Source organism: Tamandua tetradactyla, chromosome 7, assembly GCF_023851605.1.
Source record: "Tamandua tetradactyla isolate mTamTet1 chromosome 7, mTamTet1.pri, whole genome shotgun sequence".
NCBI lineage: Eukaryota > Metazoa > Chordata > Mammalia > Pilosa > Myrmecophagidae > Tamandua > Tamandua tetradactyla.
The window spans coordinates 59,974,409-59,995,894 of NC_135333.1; the positions used below are offsets into that span (position 1 = coordinate 59,974,409).

General features: G+C 39.2%; 1 long non-coding RNA gene across 1 annotated transcript in view; it reads right to left on the bottom strand.

Annotated features, from left to right (window-relative positions):
• LOC143691286 (uncharacterized) overlaps nucleotides 1-21,486 on the bottom strand; it is a 153,330-nt gene that overhangs the window by 98,740 nt on the left and 33,104 nt on the right. The gene's annotated exons all lie outside the window — the stretch shown is intronic.

Below are 21,486 nucleotides of genomic sequence, written 5' to 3' on the forward strand. Positions count from 1 at the left end.
AAAATCTTAACCTTGCAGGGTGTCTGCTGTTAAAGTAAGGCTTTGATTGGAAAAGAATGGGATCCTGAAACATTGGATGGAGACATATGGGTTGATAATTATGGCAGTGGGGACACGGAAACCCTGGAATCTGCTGAGCCTTTTAATCATCTGTCCTGAGGAAATAGCTGCCCTACCTCCATGCTGCCCTGAGAAAATACCACCCAATCTCCAGCCTTCCCTTAGGAGAGAGTTTCCCAGCCCCAGTTGGCCCAGAGGAGTCTGCCATCCAAACTCAATCTGAAGAGATTAACTCTTCAATGTCTGCTAAACCAGTAATCACCTCCTCTGGCGAAATAGCTCTCACTCCTCTGTTTGGAGCAATTAATTCTGTTTCACTAGATGAAACTACAACAGAAGGCCCTGAGGTAATTGGCTTGAAAGACTCTTCTAATTCTTTTCATGACCCACATTGACCACCCTTCTTTCCTTCAAGACCTATAACTAGACTAAAGTCCAAACAGGCCTCCAAAGGTGAGGTACAAAGTGTGACCCATGAGGAGGTACACTATACTCCAAAAGAACCACATCAGTTTTCCAATCTATATACACAGAAATCGGGGGAATATTGTGAGAATGGATATTAAGGGTGTGGGATAATGATAGAAGGAATATAAAGATGGATCGGGCTGAATTTATTGATATGGGCTCATTAAGCAGAGATTCTGCCTTCAATGTCGTAGCTCAAGATGTTAGAAAGGGCCTTAACAGTTTGTTTGGATGGTTAGTTGAAACAAGAATCCAAAGGTGGCTGACATTACCTGAGGTCAAAATGCCAGAACTGCCCTGGTATAACATAGATGAAGGGATCCAGAGGCTTAGAAAGATTGGAATGTTGGAGAGGATTTATCACAGAAGATCTGCTTATACACCTCAGGAGTGTCCAAATGACAAATCTTTCAACAGGACTTTGAGAAATAAATTGATGAAAGTAGCTCCATCATCCCTAAAGAGCTCTGTAGTTGCCCTTCTCTGTAGGTCAAATATTACCATGGGAAATGCTGTCAGTGAACTGAAACCCTTAAACACAATGAGGATGATTAGACCCCCAGTTGACAGAAGCCATATGGTGACAATTAATCACCATATACAGGGTGGGTGTGGCCACCATAATGGACAGTGACTCAATTCAACAGTCAAAATAATCTGACTCACAGAGACTTGTGGCATTGGCTACTAGATCATGTGGTACCTAGAAATACAATAGATGAGCATCTACTAAATTCTTGTTTGAGCTGTATAAGCAGAAGAAATTTTAGGCCAAGAGAATAGAAGTCTAACTTGAATAACAAAAACAGAAAGTCATGGCCCCTTAATCAGTTCCAAGATTTGAGACAGTTTGCAGACCTAGAGCCCCTTGAATGAGGGAAGGTCTGGGTCCCCTTAGGTTACGAACTTATTACACTGACCAAAATGTATACTGTTAACCTTCCTCCCAGCATTCCCCTTGGAAACTTACAGCCTTTTTTCAGGGTGACTGTGCATGGAAAAAGAAATGATCAGATATTTCAAGGATTATTAGACATGGGTTCAGAAGCGACAGAGGACCCAAAACATCACTCTGGTCCAGCAGTCATAGTAGGGGCTTAGGGCGGTCAGGTAATCAATGGAGTTTTAGCTCAGGTACATCTCAAAGTGTGTCCAGTGGATTCTCAGATCCATTCTGTGGTTATTTTCCCAATACCAGAATGCATAATTGGAATGGACATACTCAGCCACTGGCAGAATCCCCACATTGGTTCCCTGACTCATGGAGTGAGGGCTGTAATGGTAGGAATGGCCAGGTGGAAGCCACTAGTAACTGCCTCTACCTAGCAAAATACAGAATCAGAAGCAATATCAGATTCCTGGAGAGATTATAGAGATTACTACCACTTTTAAGGACTTGAAGGATGCAGGGGTGGTGATTCCCACCATGTCCTCGTTCAACTCTCCATTTGGCCTATACAGAAAACAGATGGGTCTTAGAAGATGAGAGTAGATTATCGTAAAACTTAACCAGGTGGTAACTCCAATTGTAGTTGCCGTTCCAGATGTGGTATCATTTTTTGAAATCAGTACATCACTTAGTACCTGTTATGCAGCTGTTGATCTGGCAAACAATTTTTCCCAATAGCTGTCAGTAAGGACCCCCAGAAACAGTTTGTATTTAGCTGTCAAGACCATCAGTATATTGTCACTGTTCTGCCTCAGGAATATATCAACTCTCCAGCCTCATGTCACAATCTTGTGTGCAGAGACCTTGATCATTTCTGCCTCCCACAAGACATCACTAGTACATTATATAGATAATATCATGTTGATTGGACCTAATGATCAAGAAGTAGTGACTATTCTAGACTTATTTGTAAAGCATTTGCATGTCAGGGATGGGAGATAAACCCAACAAAAACAGAGACCTTCCACCTCAGGGAAATTTCCAGTGTCCACTGGTGTGGGGCATGTCAAGATATCCCTCCTAAGGTGAAGGATAAACTGTTGCATCTGTCCCCTCCTGTGACCAAAAAAGAGGCACAAAACCTAGTTGACCTCTTTGGATTTTGGAGACAATATATTCCTCATATGAGTGTGGTATTCCAGCCTGCATTAGCTCGGGTTCTGTAGAGAAATCAAATCAACAGGAAATATCTGTAAATATAAAATTAATAAAAGTGTCACGTAACCATGGAGATGTAGAGTCCAAGGTCTTTAAGGCGGCCATAAGCTGGCAGCTCCAATGAAATTCCACAGTGAACTCTCTGGAGAGGTTCGCTGCTGAAGCAGGGAGAGTGATTGTCTCTTCTGAGTCCTCCTTAAAAGCCTTCCAGTGATTAAACTAAGCATCATTCATGCATTACAGAAGACACTCCTCTTAGCTGATTGCAAATGCAATCAGCTGTGGATGCCACCAACATGGTCATGATTTAAATCTATGAAATGTCTTCACAGCAACAGATAAGCCAGTGCTTGCCTGACCAGACAATGGGTCACCACCACCTGGCCAAGTTGAAACAAGAACCTGATCATGACAGTCCACCCCTTGTCAACTTGGCAGCTATACACATCACCTTAAACCATACTTAATGTCTAAATAGAAGACAATAACAGGCACATTTTTTCCTTACCTAACAATACTCAGCTATCCTGCATACAACCAAAAATGCATTAAATCTCTCTAGAATAGGGTGCAAGTCCTTGGGTAACATTCACTTTTAAACTTGATCTCTTACAACTTAAATACTATAACATGAACAAAATAGCTTATGTAATATGATAAAGTGGATAAAATAAGGAGGAAAACAAAGATATTTGATTCATGTATAAATACATAGATACTAATTACAAGGCAAGGAAGAAATATTCATACAATTACAGTCCTCATTTTTGTAACTGATCACGTGGTGGTAGTTTATAATTATCACTACCTTCTTCCACTATTCATTCCATGTTCCCTTTATCCTCAGCAAGCATTTTAACTGGCCATGGTTCTTTGCCTGGTGGGGTGACCCGAACCTTCATTCCTGAAGTTTCAGAGCCATTGGTAGACCTGCCTGGATTGGTTGTTGCAGTTTTCCCTTGATTTTAATCACAGGACATGGTAGTACTAAGAGATGCTCTAGGGGATCTCCTATATTCCAGGAAAATCTTCTTTACCTCCATTGTGTAGTTGCAGTCTTAGTTCCCCCTCATAGTCAAGGTCAATCACCCCAGCCAGTAAAGTAATCCCCTACTTGGCTTGTTGATCCAGGGGCATGAGTAGCCCAAAGTGACCAGGAGACAGTCTTTGATTCCAGTTCAATGGAATAATTGACATTTCTCCTTGTGGATGCACTCTCCTTTCTGGAACCAAAACCTGTAGACCAGCAGAGCTCAAGTTTACAAGGACAGGAAGCAAAAATTTTCCTAGTGGATCACTAGGGGTAATAGTGAGTGGTACTCTAAGAAAATTAAGTTTAGCTTTCATACAAGATGGTGCAGGAAAGAGCTGCAAGACAGCGCAAACCCATCTTGTAGGCAGGAAAGGAGAGAGAACTCTGGCAAAGGCCTAGAATTGGTGCCAAATAGGTGGAAACAAGTTTAAATAAGTAACGGCCAGAGTCATTGAAATGTAAAGCAAATTCAAAAGGGGGGAACCTTCAGCAGGAAGTTTGAATTAGTTAGACTAGCCAAATATGCGGTAATCTCTGGAACATCCAAACAGTGGAGAAACAGGGGAGGGACCTGCAGGTTAGGCTTAGGAGACAAAGATCACTGTTTTGGGTTGTTCAGCACGCCAGCCACCATTTTTGGCTAGGTACCTGTTCTTGCAAGATTGTGAATAAATTCTTTTCTTCTCCATAATCAGGTGAGCATTTATTCACCGATTGAGTCACATCTCCACGGAGATAAGCTAATTAAAGTTTCCAACATGCAGTACTGAATAGGGATTAGAAGAAGCTGTTGATCCCACAAGGTTGATTATTACCCTTTTCTAGGGTACATAAACATTTTCAAACTGGCACAGGTACTCACATGGAAAAAGAATGAAATGTGACCCCAGGCATATAGCATGCAAAAAAAAAAAAAAAACAGGAGGATATATATTTTTCTTAAGTGCACATGGATCATTCTCCAGGATAGACCAGATTTTGGATCACAAAACAAGCCTTAATCAATTTTAACAGTTTGAAATCATGCAAAGCACTTTCTTTGATTATAATGGAATGAGGCTGGAAATCAATAAAAGGGAAAGAACTGGAAAATCTGCAAACTATGAAAATTAAATAATACACTTCTAAAAAATTAGTGAGGCAAAGAAGAAATCACAACAGACATCACTAAATATCTCAAGATGAATGAAAACAAGAAAATAACATACCAAAACTTACGTCATACAAAACAAAAAAAAAACTTATGTCATATGGAAAGGGCAGTGCTCCAAGGGAAATTCATAGCCCTAAATCCTTACATTATAAAAGAAGAATAGACAATGTATTGGTTCCAGTTTCATTTTGGAAACATTGATAGCTGTAACCTGTATCTCCTCTTGTTTGTGGTGGATAGAACTAAAAATGACTTATGCACAACTGAGTCTCCCAGTTAGTAAAAGCAAGGAAAGACAACACTAGATGATGTCATGGACCCCAATCACAGTCACACCCTGAAACTGAATGATGGACAATTCATGTCAGCACTTGGATATGTCACTTTTACTTCTGAAATGTTAAGTGGAACCCAAAGGACTGAGGAGTCCAATGTAAACGTACTGTATTTGTTGTCAGCATATTTGAGCACTGGCCCAGTAGCCACTGGGTGATCTGGCAGGACTCATTTAGACCTCCATTTCACCATGTGTAAGTGCCTCCTTTCATGTCCAGAGGTATTTTTTGCACAAATAGGCTGATAAGCTGTTGACTCTCATGATTTATGGGTTGATTATTTTATGCATGAACTGTCTTTTAAATTTGCTTGGTTAGGGAATATAAAGTCACAATGTGGATAGATTTTGCTTCTAGTTAAACTTTTTAAAATGTATTTTATTGTGAAGTATAACATATAGTATATAACATATATAACAAAGCAAAGAAAAAAAAGCAATAATTTTCAAAACACACTTCAACAAGTAGTTACAGAACAGATTCCAGAGTTTGCCATGGGCTATCATTCTACCAGCTCAGGTTTTTCCTTCTAGCTGCTCCAAGACACCGGAAGCTAGAAGGAATATTAATATAGTAATTCAGCAGTTATACTCATTTGTTAAATCCTATTTACTCTGTTTTACCTCCTCCTTCTCCTTTGATCTTTCTCGCAATCTATAGGGATCTTTGGACAACACCCATTCTGATTGTTTCATGTTGAGAAGGGGTATTGACACTAAAGCATTGAAAGATGTAATCAACTGATAATCTTGGACAGGCTGGTCCCTCTGGGTTTCAGGATTTATCTAGCCTAGGAACTTTCTGGGACTTATATGTTCCAGGGAAAAAAATTCAGTCCACAAAATCTTTACAGAGTCTCAGTTTGAGCCCTAGGTGTTGTTAAGAGCCGATAGGAATGGGGGTGCATGGGTGGTTCAGAGGTAGAATGATCACCTTTCATGCAGGAGACCCAGGTTTGATAACTGGACCATGCACCACCCCTGCCCCCGCAAAAAAAGAGTTAACAGGAGTGATGTTGGTTGGGGGTTAGCAATTCATGTCAATTAGCACTATCTAACTGAAGCTTGCATAAGAGTAGCCTCCAGAATAGCCTCTTGACTCCATTTGATCCCTCTTGGCCACAGATTTCTTATTTTACTATAGGCATTTTTGGCAATAAATTTCCCTCTCAGCACTGCTTTTACTGCATCCCATGAGTTCTGATATGTTGTATTCTCATTTTCACTCATCTCCAGATATTTACCAATTTCTATGGCCATTTCTTCTTCAGCCCACTAATTAGTTAAGTGTATTGTTTAATTTCCATGTATTTTTGGAAAGCTTTGGGTTTTATGGTGACTATTAATTTCTAGCTTCATTCCATTGTGGTCACAGATAGTGCTTTGGATAATTTCAATCTTATTAAATTTATAAAGTAATGCTTTGTGTCCTGGTATATGATCTATTCTGGAGAAAGTTCCATGTGCAATGGAGAATAATTTATATCCTCATGTTTTGGGGTATAATGATCTATATATGTCTACTGAATCTAATTCATTTATCACATTACTTAGTTTTTCTATTTCCTTGTTGATCCCCTTTCTGGCTGTTCTATCTGTAGTAGAGGGTGGTGTGTTGAAGTCTCTCAGTATTATTATTGAAACATCTGTAGCCCCCTTCAGTTTTGCTAATGTTTGCCTCATAAACTTGGGGGCTCCTTGATTGGGAGCATAAATATTTATGATTATTATTTCCTCTTGATGAATTGTTCCTTTTATTAATAAGTAGTATTCTTTCTTATGATGTATTTACATTTAAAGTCTATTCTATCTGATATTAATATAGTTGCTCTTGCTTTCTTTGGTAACAGATTGCATAGGCCATTTTTTTCATCCTTTCACTTCAATCTAATTGTGTCCTTGGGTCTAAAACGCATCTCTGTAAACAGCATATACAAGAATTAGACATTTTAATCCATTCTGCCAATCTGCATCTTTTAATTGGTAAGTTTAGTCCATTAATGTTCAAAGTTATTATTGTAAAAGTAGTTCTTGAATCTACTATCTTATCTTTTAGTTTTTTTTTGTCAGAGCTAGATATTCTTTTCCCTCACTCTCTTTTTATTCTTTAAATTATTGTTATTAATATTCTTCAATTCTGTGCCCTCCACCAGACCTCGCTTTCTTGTCTCTTTTTTTTCAGCTGACAGGATTCTCTTTAGCATTTCTTGCAGGGCAGGTTCCTTGCTCACTAATTCTCTCAGTCTTTATTTGTCTTTGAAGATTCTAATCTCTCTCTCTCAGTTTTGAAGGACAACTTGGCTGGATAAAGAATTCTTGGCTGGAAGACTTTCTCGTTCAGTACCTTAAAGATATCATACCACTGCCTTCTTGCTTTCATGGTGCCTGTTGAGTAACTTGAACTTACGTGTTGTCCCTTGTTTGTAGTAGATCACTTTTCTCATGCTGCTCTCAGGACTTTCTGCTTCTCTTTAACATTTCACTGTTCAATTACTATGTGTCTTGGAGTAGGCATATTTTGATTTATTCTATTTGGAGTTCATTGGGCCTCTTTCATTTGCATATCTATGTCTTTGATAAGGATTGGGAAGTTTTCCCCAATTATATCTTCAACAAAATTTCCCTGCCTTTTACTCATCTCTTCTTCTGGGACACCAATGATTCTTTTATTTCTGCACCTCTTGTTGTACAACATTTCCCTGAGATCCAGTTCTAGTTTTTCACATTTCATGTGCATTTGTTCTTTTGTGCACTCTAGTTAATTGTTCTGTCTTCTAGTTCATTTATTCTTCCTTCTGCTTCTGCAATTCTGCTATCATGTGTCTCTAGTATCTCTCTAATTTGGCCTACTGTGTCTTTCATCTCTGTGAGATATGCCATTTTTCTATTTCGTCTTTCAAGTTCTTTGTGCTCTTCTGGTATCTTTGTTATACTTTATTTCTTTATAAATATCCTTGAGCAGTCATTTGTCTGGGCCATTTCTGCTTGGATCTTCACATGCTTTGTGGTTTTCTGTTGTGTTCAGAGCATTTGATTATCATCTTAATAAAGTTATTTTGCAAGTTGTTTTCCTTAAAGTTTTGTATTTACTTGGGTTTGCATTGAAGGTTTCCTTTTGCAGTTGCTTTGTCAGTAACTCCCTGTCAAACCAAGGCACAGATCTCATGTAGGGGGTACAATTCTATTTGAGGGTCTCTAACAGGCTCGGATGTGGGGACAGGTTCTTCAGTGGCAGAATGCTCCCCACCACCACCACATGGGAGACTCGGGCTCAATTCCTGGGCCATGCACCCAAAAATAAAATAATAATAATATTAAAATGTGCTAAAATTATGAAAAAAAAAGCACCTCAGCTGTAGTAGGCCCCAAAGTCAGAAGGAGACACCCCATGATGTATTGGGAATGAACTCAGACTCGTGCCCACAGAAGGGGGGAAATTTTTTTAAACATAAAAAAAAATTAAAGTAATTTTTTAAAAAGTAAATAAGCAATATAAATATATTAAAATATGTAAATAAAAATAACAATAATGCTAATAAAAATACAGATAGAGAAAAAATACATTTAAAAGAAAAAAACCTTAGGCTCTAAGGAGTCTGCCTGACTGCACTTACCTCTTCTCACCAGCAGGTGGCACTCCTGAGGCGCATCCTCCCTCAGGTCCTCACTTCCCTAAGTGCAGTTGCTAGCTGGAAGATGGTATGTGCCGCAGGAAGACTAAGCCCAGGGAGCAGAACCGGGGAGCCAAACAACACGGGGGCGGCAGCTGAACCGCGGCACCTGGCACCTGGCAATTCTGCCCCATACCTCTCCTGATGGGACAGCTATTCGAATCACCCAGATGGATGACCACTCCCAACACCGCAGCCCTTCAAGGCAGACAACTGGAACCCCCTCTGGGTTCCGCATAGGTGCTGCCAACTGTGAGCCACTTGGGGACGTTTCCCCAGCTATCAGTTGGGGCAGGTTGGCTAGAGGGACAGTCATTTCCCTCTGATGCACACCTCCCCACGCTCTGATACCTGTCCCCAGTGGGGATCAAGGCCAATCCCGCCCATTCCCTTTGCCCCGACCCAATACTCCTAACACTCTCCCCAAAACACCTTGCAGACACTCTTCAATTACTTACCCCCAGGACCACAGTCCCAGTCATTCTCTCCCCATCCCTCATCTTGTCCACCCCACTCTTCAATCCACCCCACTCCACCATCTTCCCAGAAGTCCTCTAGTAATATTTTTAAAGTGTCAAATGCTAATCAAATTGACATAAGGACAGATTTGGGGGCAAGGGATTGGGAAAGATTGTCCCATGAATGATACTATCTTAGTAGAGCTATGACAGGAAATATCAATAGCTGTTGTCAATCACATAATTATCTATTAAATAAATTGTTATAGCATAAGACTAGGTTACAGCTTACGTATATTATTTACAAATTCTACATTACTGTTAATGCAGAAAAGTACCATAGGAAGCAGAATAAAAATGTCCCATAATCCCCTCACCTAGACCACCCCTTTAAATATCACTTCCATTACAAATATAATACATGCATATACTTAAAATTCAAATAGTACAAAAGTGATGAAGTGATAAATGTCTCCCCCCCCTTATGAGTCTGAGTGCTTTTATTAAATGTCACTCTCATCAGCAGTTATTGTGGGTCATTGCAGGAACAAGATGTATGTTCCACTGCTTGTACATATATGGAACCGCCTATGTTAATTCAAGATTGTTTTCTGAGAAAAATGCAAAGCCAATAGCTCAGATTTAGTCATGGAAGCATTCAACCTTTGAAATTTGAGATTGTGTAAATGTTATTCTCCTAACTTTGCTCATAAGCAACTCGAGCTTAGTAAGGTGGTACCATCCAGGATGAACCCGTCTTGTCACATGAATGGCGGTAGCTCTCTGTTTTCTGCTTTGCATTCAGGTGTTCTCACTACTTTAAACCCTGAGCCTGGCTCCAGTGTTCTGTCCTTGCAGTCTGTACACAGCAAGCTGTTCTGCTGACTGAAGGAGAGACTCATACCTCCCCAGGTTAATTATTCCTTTTATGTAAAAGCAGTGAGTTGACTATAGTACTTTAGACTGAGACTGAGATAAATATTAGAATAAATATATTCCTAGTGTTTTGCATAGTGCAGAAAGATAATTAGTCAACATTTTAACTTATGATTATGACTGTTAAAACAATTTAGACAGAATATGCAATTATTAATTCATAAATCAACCAACCAATTAAACAGTTATGGTTCAGATCTTACTTGGTGTCAAATGCTAACCTAGCAATATTGGGAGGATACTAAGAAAATAATTTTTCGCCTCTGGAGATTGAAAAATTACATAAAGAATCTTGATGCATAATTGAACTGCTATATAACATTGCTCAGCATGACATCACTAAATGCCAAGAGTATTTGAGATGTTCTGAAAGAAGCAGGTTGATGTGAGCTGGAATGCTCAAGGAGACAAGCTCAGTTTAAGGCTTGAAATCAGGTGCAGGCTTTCCACTGAGCAGTCAGGAAATTGGCTCAGCTCACTTACAAGACGCACACTCAGGTCAAAAGGACAGGAAAATTTCCTGATTCTCGAGAGTGTGGATGGACCAGAGAAGTTCTAATGTTTTCCTATAAGAAAAGGGGGATTCATTTTAAAGTTTTTAAAAACTGTTTGAGGAAACTTGGAAAGCAATTTAAAAATCATTCATGTCGTAACCACTCTATGTGTCCATTCTCAGGATGGTAGACTGCATCTGAGCAGTACACAGAGTTAAAAAAAAACTCCTTTTTCACATGTTATTTTTATTGGGCAGAGACATGTAATGTCCAGGGAGAAAGCAGAGACCTTATTATTAGAGACCAAGAAAATTATAGTCTGAAGAGTGCATTGAAAATGTGGACCCACTTCCGGAGAAGATGGCAGCTTAGTAAGACGCGCGGGTCTTAGTTCCTCCTCCAGAAAAGCAACTAAAGAAACAGAAACAATACGAAACAGCTCCCGGAGTCACGACAGAGACCAAAAAGACAGCGTACCCCATTCTGGAACAGCTGAACGGGCAGGGAGAATTTGCTGCGGTGAGATACCCGAGGGGCGCGCGTTTTCCCGGCCAGGGCGGCTGGCGACTGGGGTCCCCTCCACGCACGTGGCTCCCCGGTCTGACTGGGAACGTTGGATAGCGGGGCCCTCCCGTCACGCTTGGCTTCGGGCCAGCTGGGCAATTAGGACCGGCATTCTCCCAAGCCACGGCGGCCAGCGACCCCCGCCTCCACGCGCGGTTTCCCGGGCTGACTGCCGTGCAGACAGACGAGCGCCACGAGCGCCACCTACTGGGCAGGAAAAGAAAAACAGAGCCCAGAGATTTCACAGAAAAACCTTTCAACCAGCTGGGTCCCACACCCAGGGAAATCTGATCAAATGCCCAGACACCAGCAGAAAATAATGGATGACGCTCGGAAAATTGAAGATATGGCCCAGTCAAAGGAACAAACCAATAGTTCAAATGAGATACAGGAGCTGAGACAACTAATGCTGAATATACGAACAGAAATGGAAAAACTCTTCAAAAACCAAATCAATAAATTGAGGGAGGACATGAAGAAGACATGGGCTGAACAAAAAGAAGAAATAGAAAATCTGAAAAAACAAATCACAGAACTTATGGGAGTGAAGGACAAAGAAGAAAAAATGGAAAAAACAATGGATACCTACAATGGTAGATCTAAAGAGACAGAAGCTACAATTAGTGAACTGGAGGATGGAACATCTGAATTCCAAAAAGAAACAGAAACTATAGGGAAAAGAATGGAAAAACTTGAGCAGGGGATCAGGGAACTGAATGACAATATGAACTGCACAAATATACGTGTTGTGGGTATCCCAGAAGGAGAAGAGAAGGGAAAAGGAGGAGAAAAACTAATGGAAGAAATTATCACTGAAAATTTCTCAACTCTTATGAAAGACCTAAATTTGCAGATCCAAGAAGTGCAGCGCACCCCAAAGAGAATAGACCCAAATAGGCGTTCTCCAAGACACTTACTAGTTAGAATGTCAGAGGTCAAAGAGAAAGAGAGGATCTTGAAAGCAGCAAGAGAAAAACAATCTGTCACATACAAGGGAAACCCAATAAGACTATGTGTAGATTTCTCAGCAGAAACCATGGAAGCTAGAAGACAGTGGGATGATATATTTAAATTACTAAAAGAGAAAAACTGCCAACCAAGACTCCTATATCCAGCAAAATTGTCCTTCAAAAATGAAGGAGAAATTAAAACATTTATAGACAAAAAGTCACTGAGAGAATTTGTGACCAAGAGACCAGTTCTGCAAGAAATACTAAAGGGAGCACTAGAGTCAGATACGAAAAGACAGAAGAGAGAGGTATGGAGTAAAGTGTAGAAAGAAGGAAAATCAGATATGATATATATAATACAAAAGCCAAAATGGTAGAGGAAAATATTATCCAAACAGTAATAATGCTAAAAGTTAATGGACTGAATTTCCCAATCAAAAGACATAGAATGGCAGAATGGATTACGACCCAGCAATACTACTGCTAGGTATCTACTCAAAGGACTTTAGGGCAAAGACACAGATGGACATTTGCACACCAGTGTTTATAGCAGCATTATCTACAATTGCAAAGAGATGGAAACAGTCAAAATGTTCATCAACAGACGAGTGGCTAAACAAACTGTGGCGTATACCTACGATGGAATATTATGCAGCTTTAAGACAGACTAAACTTATGAAGCATGTAATAACATGGATGGACCTAGAGAACATTATGCTGAGTGAGTCTAGCCCAAAACTAAAGGACAAATACTGTAAGGTCCCACTGATGTGAACCGACATTCGAGAATCAGCTTGGAATATATCATTGGTAACAGAGACCAGCAGGAGTTAGAAACAGGGTAAGATAATGGGTAATTGGAGCTGAAGGGATACAGACTGTGCAACAGGACTAGATACAAAAACTCAAAAATGGACAGCACAATAATACCTAAGTGTAATGTAACTAGGTTGGAACACTGAATGAAGCTGCACCTGAAATATGGTTTTTTGTTTGTTTGTTTGTGTGTTTGTATCTTTTGTTTTTGTTTTTTTCTTTTTCCTTTATATATATATATATATATATATTAGTAGTATTATTATTTTAATTCTCTTTCTATATTAACATTCTATATCTTTTTCTGCTGTTTTGCTAGTTCCTTTCCTAAATCGATGCAAATGTACTAAGAAATGATGATCATACATCTATGTGATGATACTAAGAATTACTGAGTGCATTTGTAGAATGGAATGATTTCTAAATGTTGTGTTAATTTCTTTTCTTTTTTTTGATTAATAAAAAAAATTAAAAAAAAAAAAAAGAAAGAAAATGTGGACCTAGAAGCCGCTTTGGAGAATAAGTGCCAGGTTGATCATCCATGCCCCAGCTCACCATATTCTAGCCATTCTCATCTTCTTTCCATGCTTAGACTATGGCAGCAAGCTCTTCCCACCTTAGGAATTTTTCTCATGCACTCATTCTAGCCCCTGAAGTGTTCTTTGTCTGCCCCAAATCTGCTTAGCAGGCACCTCATCCTCCCACTCTTGGCATAAAGACCCACCCTCTTAGCTAATGTATCCAACACTAGCCCATTGCCTTACAATCTTGTCCTTACTACCAAATGTATTCCCCATTAAATATAAAAATTACTTTAAAAAAGCAAAAAAAAATACAAATTATTTTCTCAGCCAAGCACTGTATACCTTTCTATATTTTAACTTTGAGGTAGGTCACACAAATAAGATTTTTCATACTTTAAGAGCAGTGGTTTTATTTTTTACTTATTTAATCCTCCTTTGCTTAGTTCATGACTGTGCACTAGAACAGAGAAGCCTTGTAAGAATAGGGAAGATATCCCTTTTGTTCTTGGCTAAATTCCTGGGGGCTCAGTGTCTAGCACAATGCCAGGCACACAATAAACACCTATAGCACAAATGTGGAATGTGAGAACATAGGGAATGAAGGATTAAGGAAGTAAAAAATGACTTCAAGAGGAGTGATGTCATCAAGAGACAGAGTAAGACATACTGGTCAATGTTCCTCTTAGAAACAGCAATCAAAAAGGCAGAATGAATACCTCAAAACTCTGAAAGATGATCAGGACTAGAAAGCTACTCAACAGTGAACAGGGGTGAGAAACTAAAAATAGTAGTAGAGCAATGGACAAAATTCAACAGTCATATTTCCTCCCTAATGTTCAGACCCATGTATTAGTTCATACAACTCACAGTGGTAACTCATTTAAGTGCTGCTCTCAGAGGTCCAACCTGCCCATGATGGGGAAATGGTGATCATCATCTATTTTTCATGCATGTCTCAAGGACCTGACTCCCAGTGCCCTAGGAAACACTACTGGGTGACTTTTTACATTGATCCCATCTGGCTCCATGGAAGACAGATTCAGGGAATCGGTCTGGGTCCCCTAGCTCAGAAGTCATTGGAGGCAGAAAGGCTGCGCAGAAAAGGGAAGCTCAGATCTGGAACCTGAAACCGTACTGAGAGTTGAAAGCTGGAGTAAATGGCAGAGCAGAGCACTAGAGAGTGGCACTGAGCTGCCTGAACTACCAGGGAAGAAAAAATTGTAATAGACAAAAAGCACAACCCTGGCATCTGAGAGCATAAGTTAGGGTAAGATACTCCTTTCTTGGAGGGGAAAAATTGCACAACTATGGAATTCTTTAAAGTTATTCCACAAACCAAGGGAAAGATGCACACTCAGAGGGACCTGAGGAGAACTTAAATGAACCTATTGAGCAACCACGGCCTGCTCAATAAGTTCAGTACAAACTGAATGAAACTTTGAAGAAGAACCATAACACACAGCCAAGAGTTCTTCTCTATTGATTCAAGTAGAAACAAAAGATCTATTTGATCTTGAATCAATAGATTTCTACCTGAATCAATAGAGATTAACAAGTAATGAGATAGAATCAGTTAACAAACTCCTACCAACAAAGAGAAGTGCAGGACCAGATGAATTCATTGGTGAGACCTACCAAATATTCAGAGTTAATATTATCCCAGAGTTAATATTTTAAAATATTACAGTGTGCAGTGTGTGATAAAAGAGTACAAGATGAATAAGGAAACAGGAAATAATGGACTATACAAAGTAAAAAGACGAAAATACAGAAAACATCAACAAAGAGGAGAATGTGGACATACCAAAGGAAGCTTTTAAAAACATTAGCTTAATGAGATGAAGGAAAGGACAGAGAAAGAACTACAGGGATCAGGTAAAAAATGAATGAATAATATCATAAAAGCAGTAAAGAGATACAGATTTTTATAGGAGCCAAAAAGAACTACTGGAGCTTAAGAGAACAGTAACTAACATGAAAAAATGACCAGGAGGGTTTCAAGAACAGAATAGCGTTGGCAAAAACAAGAATCAGTGAACTTGAAGACAAGACACTTAAAATGAATCAGGCCATGAAGCAGAAAGAAAAAAGAAATATTAAAATCAAAGATAGCCTAAGACAACTATAGGACACCATTAATTTACACACTATGGGAGCCACAGAAGAAGCAAAAGAGAAGTTAAAGAAATAATGACAAAATAAAAACATTATATGACTTTGTCAAAGTCAAAAAAAAAAAAAGAATGACAGAGAACTTTCCAAACTTAGCAAAATACATGAATGAATATGTACATCCAAGAAGCTCAGAGAATACAGAACAGGAAAAACATGAAGAAAAATACACCCCATCATATACTGATTACACTCTCAGAAGCAAAAAATAAGCAAAGAATTCTGCAAGCTGCAAGAGAAAAGCAATGTGTTACATACAAGGGAAACCTAATACGATTGTTGATTTCTCATCTGAAACCATAGAAACAAGAAGGCAGTATGTTTAAATAGTTAAAGTGCTGAAGAAAAACAACTGCCAGCGAAAAATATATATTTGCTGAGACTCTTTTTCAAAAATACAGAAGAGATTAAGACATTCTCAGATTAACAAAAGCTGAAGGAGTTCATCACCCCTAGATTTGACCTGCAAGCAAGGATGAAGGGTGTTCTTCATACTGAAACAAAACGACACTAGGCAGTGGCTCAAAGAAACAGAAAGAAATAAAGACCTGCAGTAAAGGCAACCATTGGTTAATTATAAATGCCAGTATTGTTGTATTGTATTGTTTGGTATGTAACTCCCTATCTTTCTTTCTACAGGTGCTAAAATGCAAACACATAAAAAGTAATGATAAATTAAGGTTTGGGGACATAAATGTACAATGATAAAAATGACAAGTACAAAAAATGATGAGGGAACAGAAGGGTATAAGAAAACTACGTGTGCATGCTATTGAAGTTAAGTTGCTTGTTGGGTAGCTGATGGCTGGGGGTAATTGGCCTTACTGAGTCAGTCACACAGACACACAGCACACAGCACACGACTCAGGAGACAACCCTCAGGGGTGAGTGGAAGGCGTCTGCTTTATTGAGGAAGTGCACAGGCTTATATAGGCTGGGAGCATGCAGGGACACGTGTCAGGCCATTTTGCCCCTACTGAGGGAATACTGGTATCAAACCAAATATAATAATTATATATTTAGGATGCTGAATTTTAACCCTTAAGGAAAACCAATGAAAAATATATCCAGTTAGAAATGAAAAGGCATTTAATATGGTACAACACAAGAAAACAAATGAATATAAAAGTAGGCCTCACTGTTCCTTAAGAAACTAAATATCAAGTTGCCCTATGACCCAGCAATATCACTACTCGGTATATACCCAGAAGAACTGAAAGCAGTGACACAAACAGACATCTGTACACCCATATTCATAGCAGCATTATTCACAGTCACAAAAAGATGGAAACAATCCAAGTGCCCATCAACAGATGAATAGATTAATAAAGTGTGGTATATACATACAATGGAATATTATGCAGCTGTAAGATGAAATGATGTCCTGAAGCACATGACAAAATGTATGAACCTTGAGGACATAATGTTGAATGAAATAAGCCAGACACAAAAGGACAGATACTGGACTTCCTGGAAGATGGCGGCTTAGTAAGACGCGCGGATCTTAGTTTCTTCTCCAGGACACCTACTAGGGGAGTAGAAACGATACAGAAAGCGCCCAAAGCCACAACAGAGATAAAAAAGACAGCGTACCCCATCCTGGAACGGCTGGCTGGCTGAGAGAAGCAGCTCGGGTGAGATCGCCGAGGCGCGCGGGCCTTACCGGGCGGGGTGGCAAGCGGCCGGAGTTACTCCCTTCCCCCTTCCCGGGCCGGCTGGGAGAATTGGAGAGGTGGTCCCCTGAAACCAAGGCGACTGGCGCCCACACCACGCACAGCCCCCGGACCAACTGAGAGAATTGGATCGGAAACCCCCAGGCCGCGGAGAACGGTGACCCCGTGACTCCCGGGGAACGTGCACTCTCTCGGGCGGGCCGCTGCCGCTGGCGCCCTCCCGCCACGCTTGTTGCCCAGGGCCGACTAGGAAATTCGGACGGGCTCTTTCCCTGGCTGCGGCGACCAGCAACCCTCCCTGCGTTCAGACCCCGGGCCGGCTCAAGCCGCTTCGGCTAGCACCCCCAGGACGGCGAGAGTTTTCCAAAGTTTAAGGTCCCACAGCACCTTTTACTGGTGGGACCCGCAGACAAACGGGTGCCACGAGCGCCACCTACTGGGCAGGATAAGAAAAACAGAACCCAGAGATTTCACAGAAAAATATTACAACCTTGCTGGGTCCAACACCAAGAGAAATCTGAATAAATGCCCAGACGCCAGCAGCAGAAGATAACTGTCCACGCTCAAAAGATTGAGAATATGGCTCAGTCAAAGGAACAAACCAATAGCTCAAATGAGACACAAGAGCTGAGACAACTAATGCTGAATATACGAACAGAAATGGAAAACCTCTTCAAAAATGAAATCGATAAATTGAGGGAGGACATGAAGAGGACATGGGCTGAACATAAAGAAGAAATAGAAAAACTGAAAAAACAAATCGCAGAACTTATGGAAGTGAAGGATAAAGTAGCAAACATAGAAAAAATAATGGATAGCTACAATGATAGATTTAAAGAGACAGAAGATAGAATTAGTGATTTGGAGGATGGAACATCTGAATTCCAAAAAGAAACAGAAACTATAGGGAAAAGAATGGAAAAATTTGAACAGGGTATCAGGGAACTCAAGGACAATATGAACCGCACAAATATACGTGTTGTGGGTGTCCCAGAAGGAGAAGAGAAGGGAAAAGGAGGAGAAAAACTAATGGAAGAAATTATCACTGAAAATTTCCCAACTCTTATGAAAGACCTAAAATTACAGATCCAAGAAGTGCAGCGCACCCCAAAGAGATTAGACCCAAATAGGCGTACTCCAAGACACTTACTAGTTAGAATGTCAGAGGTCAAAGAGAAAGAGAAGATCTTGAAAGCAGCAAGAGAAAAACAATCCATTACATACAAGGGAAACCCAATAAGACTTTGTGTAGATTTCTCAGCAGAAACCATGGAAGCTAGAAGACAGTGGGATGATATATTTAAAATACTAAAAGAGAAAAACTGCCAACCAAGACTCCTATATCCAGCAAAATTATCCTTCAAAAATGAGGGAGAAATTAAAACATTCTCAGACAAAAAGTCACTGAAAGAATTTGTGACCAAGAGACCAGCTCTGCAAGAAATACTAAAGGGAGCACTAGAGTCAGATACAAAAAGACAGAAGAGAGAGATATGGAAAAGAGTGTAGAAAGAAGGAAAATCAGATATGATATATGTAATACAAAAGGCAAAATGTTAGAGGAAAATATTATCCAAACAGTAATAACACTAAATGTCAATGGACTGAATTCCCCAATCAAAAGACATAGATTGGCAGAATGGATTAAAAAACAGGATCCTTCGATATGCTGTCTACAGGAAACACATCTTAGACACAAAGATAAACATAGGTTGAAAGTGAAAGGTTGGGAAAAGATATTTCATGCAAATAACAACCAGAAAAGAGCAGGAGTGGCTATACTAATATCCAACAAATTAGACTTCAAATGTAAAACAGTTAAAAGAGACAACGAAGGACACTATATACTAATAAAAGGAACAATTAAACAAGAAGACATAACAATCATAAATATTTACGCACCGAATCAGAATGCCCCAAAATACGTGAGGAATATACTGCAAACACTGAAAAGGGAAATAGACTCATATACCATAATAGTTGGAGACTTCAACTCACCACTCTCATCAAGGGACAGAACATCTAGACAGAGGATCAACAAAGAAATAGAGAATCTGAATATTACTATAAATGAACTAGACTTAATAGACATTTATAGGACATTACATCCCACAACAGCAGGATACACCTTTTTCTCAAGTGCTCATGGATCATTCTCAAAGATAGACCATATGCTGGGTCACAAAGCAAGTCTTAACAAATTTAAAAAGATTGAAATCTTACACAACACTTTCTCGGACCATAAAGGAATGATGTTGGAAATCAATAATAGGCAGAGTGCCAGAAAATTCACAAATACGTGGAGGCTCAACAACACACTCCTAAACAACGACTGGGTCAAAGAAGAAATTGCTAGAGAAATTAGCAAATACCTCGAGGTGAATGAAAATGAAAACACAACATATCAAAACTTATGGGACGCAGCAAAGGCAGTGCTAAGAGGGAAATTTATTGCTCTAAATGCCTATATCAGAAAAGAAGAAAAGGCAAAAATTCAGGAATTAACTATCCATTTGGAAGAACTGGAGAAATAACAGCAAGCTAACCCCAAAGCAAGCAAAAGGAAAGAAATAACAAAGATTAGAGCACAAATAAATGAAATTGAAAACATGAAAACAATAGAGAAAATCAATAAGGCCAGAAGTTGGTTCTATGAGAAAATCAATAAGATTGATGGGCCCTTAGCAAGATTGACAAAAAGAAGAAGAGAGAGGATGCAAATAAATAAGATCAGAAATGGAAGAGGAGACATAACTACTGACCTCACAGAAATAAAGGAGGTAATAACAGGATACTATGAACAACTTTATGCTAATAAATACAACAATTTAGAGGAAATGGACGGGTTCCTGGAAAGACATGAACAACCAACTTTGACTCAAGAAGACATAGATGACCTCAACAAACCAATCACAAGTAAAGAAATTGAATTAGTCATTCAAAAGCTTCCTAAAAAGAAAAGTCCAGGACCAGATGGCTTCACATGTGAATTCTACCAAAAGTTCCAGAAAGAATTAGTACCAATTCTCTTCAAACTCTTCAAAAAAATCGAAGTGGAGGGAAAACTACCTAATTCATTCTATGAAGCCAACATCACCCTCATACCAAAACCAGGCAAAGATATTACAAAAAAAGAAAACTACAGACCAATCTCTCTAATGAATATAGATGCAAAAATCCTCAATAAAATTCTAGCAAATCGTATCCAAGAACACATTAAAAGAATTATACATCATGACCAAGTAGGATTCATCCCAGGTATGCAAGGATGGTTCAACATAAGAAAATCAATTAATGTAATACACCATATCAACAAATCAAAGCAGAAAAATCACATGATCATCTCAATTGATGCAGAGAAGGCATTCGACAAGATTCAACATCCTTTCCTGTTGAAAACACTTCAAAAGATAGGAATACAAGGGAACTTCCTTAAAATGATAGAGGGAATATATGAAAAACCCACAGCTAATATCATCCTCAATGGGGAAAAATTGAAAACTTTCCCCCTAAGATCAGGAACAAGACAAGGATGTCCACTATCACCACTATTATTCAACATTGTGTTGGAGGTTCTAGCCAGAGCAATTAGACAAGAAAAAGAAATACAAGGCATCAAAATTGGAAAGGAAGAAGTAAAACTATCACTGTTTGCAGACGATATGATACTATACGTCGAAAACCCGGAAAAATCCACAACAAAACTACTAGAGCTAATAAATGAGTACAGCAAAGTAGCAGGTTACAAGATCAACATTCAAAAATCTGTAGTGTTTCTATACACTAGCAATGAACAAGCTGAGGGGGAAATCAAGAAACGAATTCCATTTACAATTGCAACTAAAAGAATAAAATACTTAGGAATAAATTTAACTAAAGAGACAAAAGACCTATACAAAGAAAACTACAAAAAACTGTTAAAAGAAATCACAGAAGACCTAAATAGATGGAAGGGCATACCGTGTTCATGGATTGGAAGACTAAATATAGTTAAGATGTCAATCCTACCTAAATTGATTTACAGATTCAATGCAATACCAATCAAAATCCCAACAACTTATTTTTCAGAAATA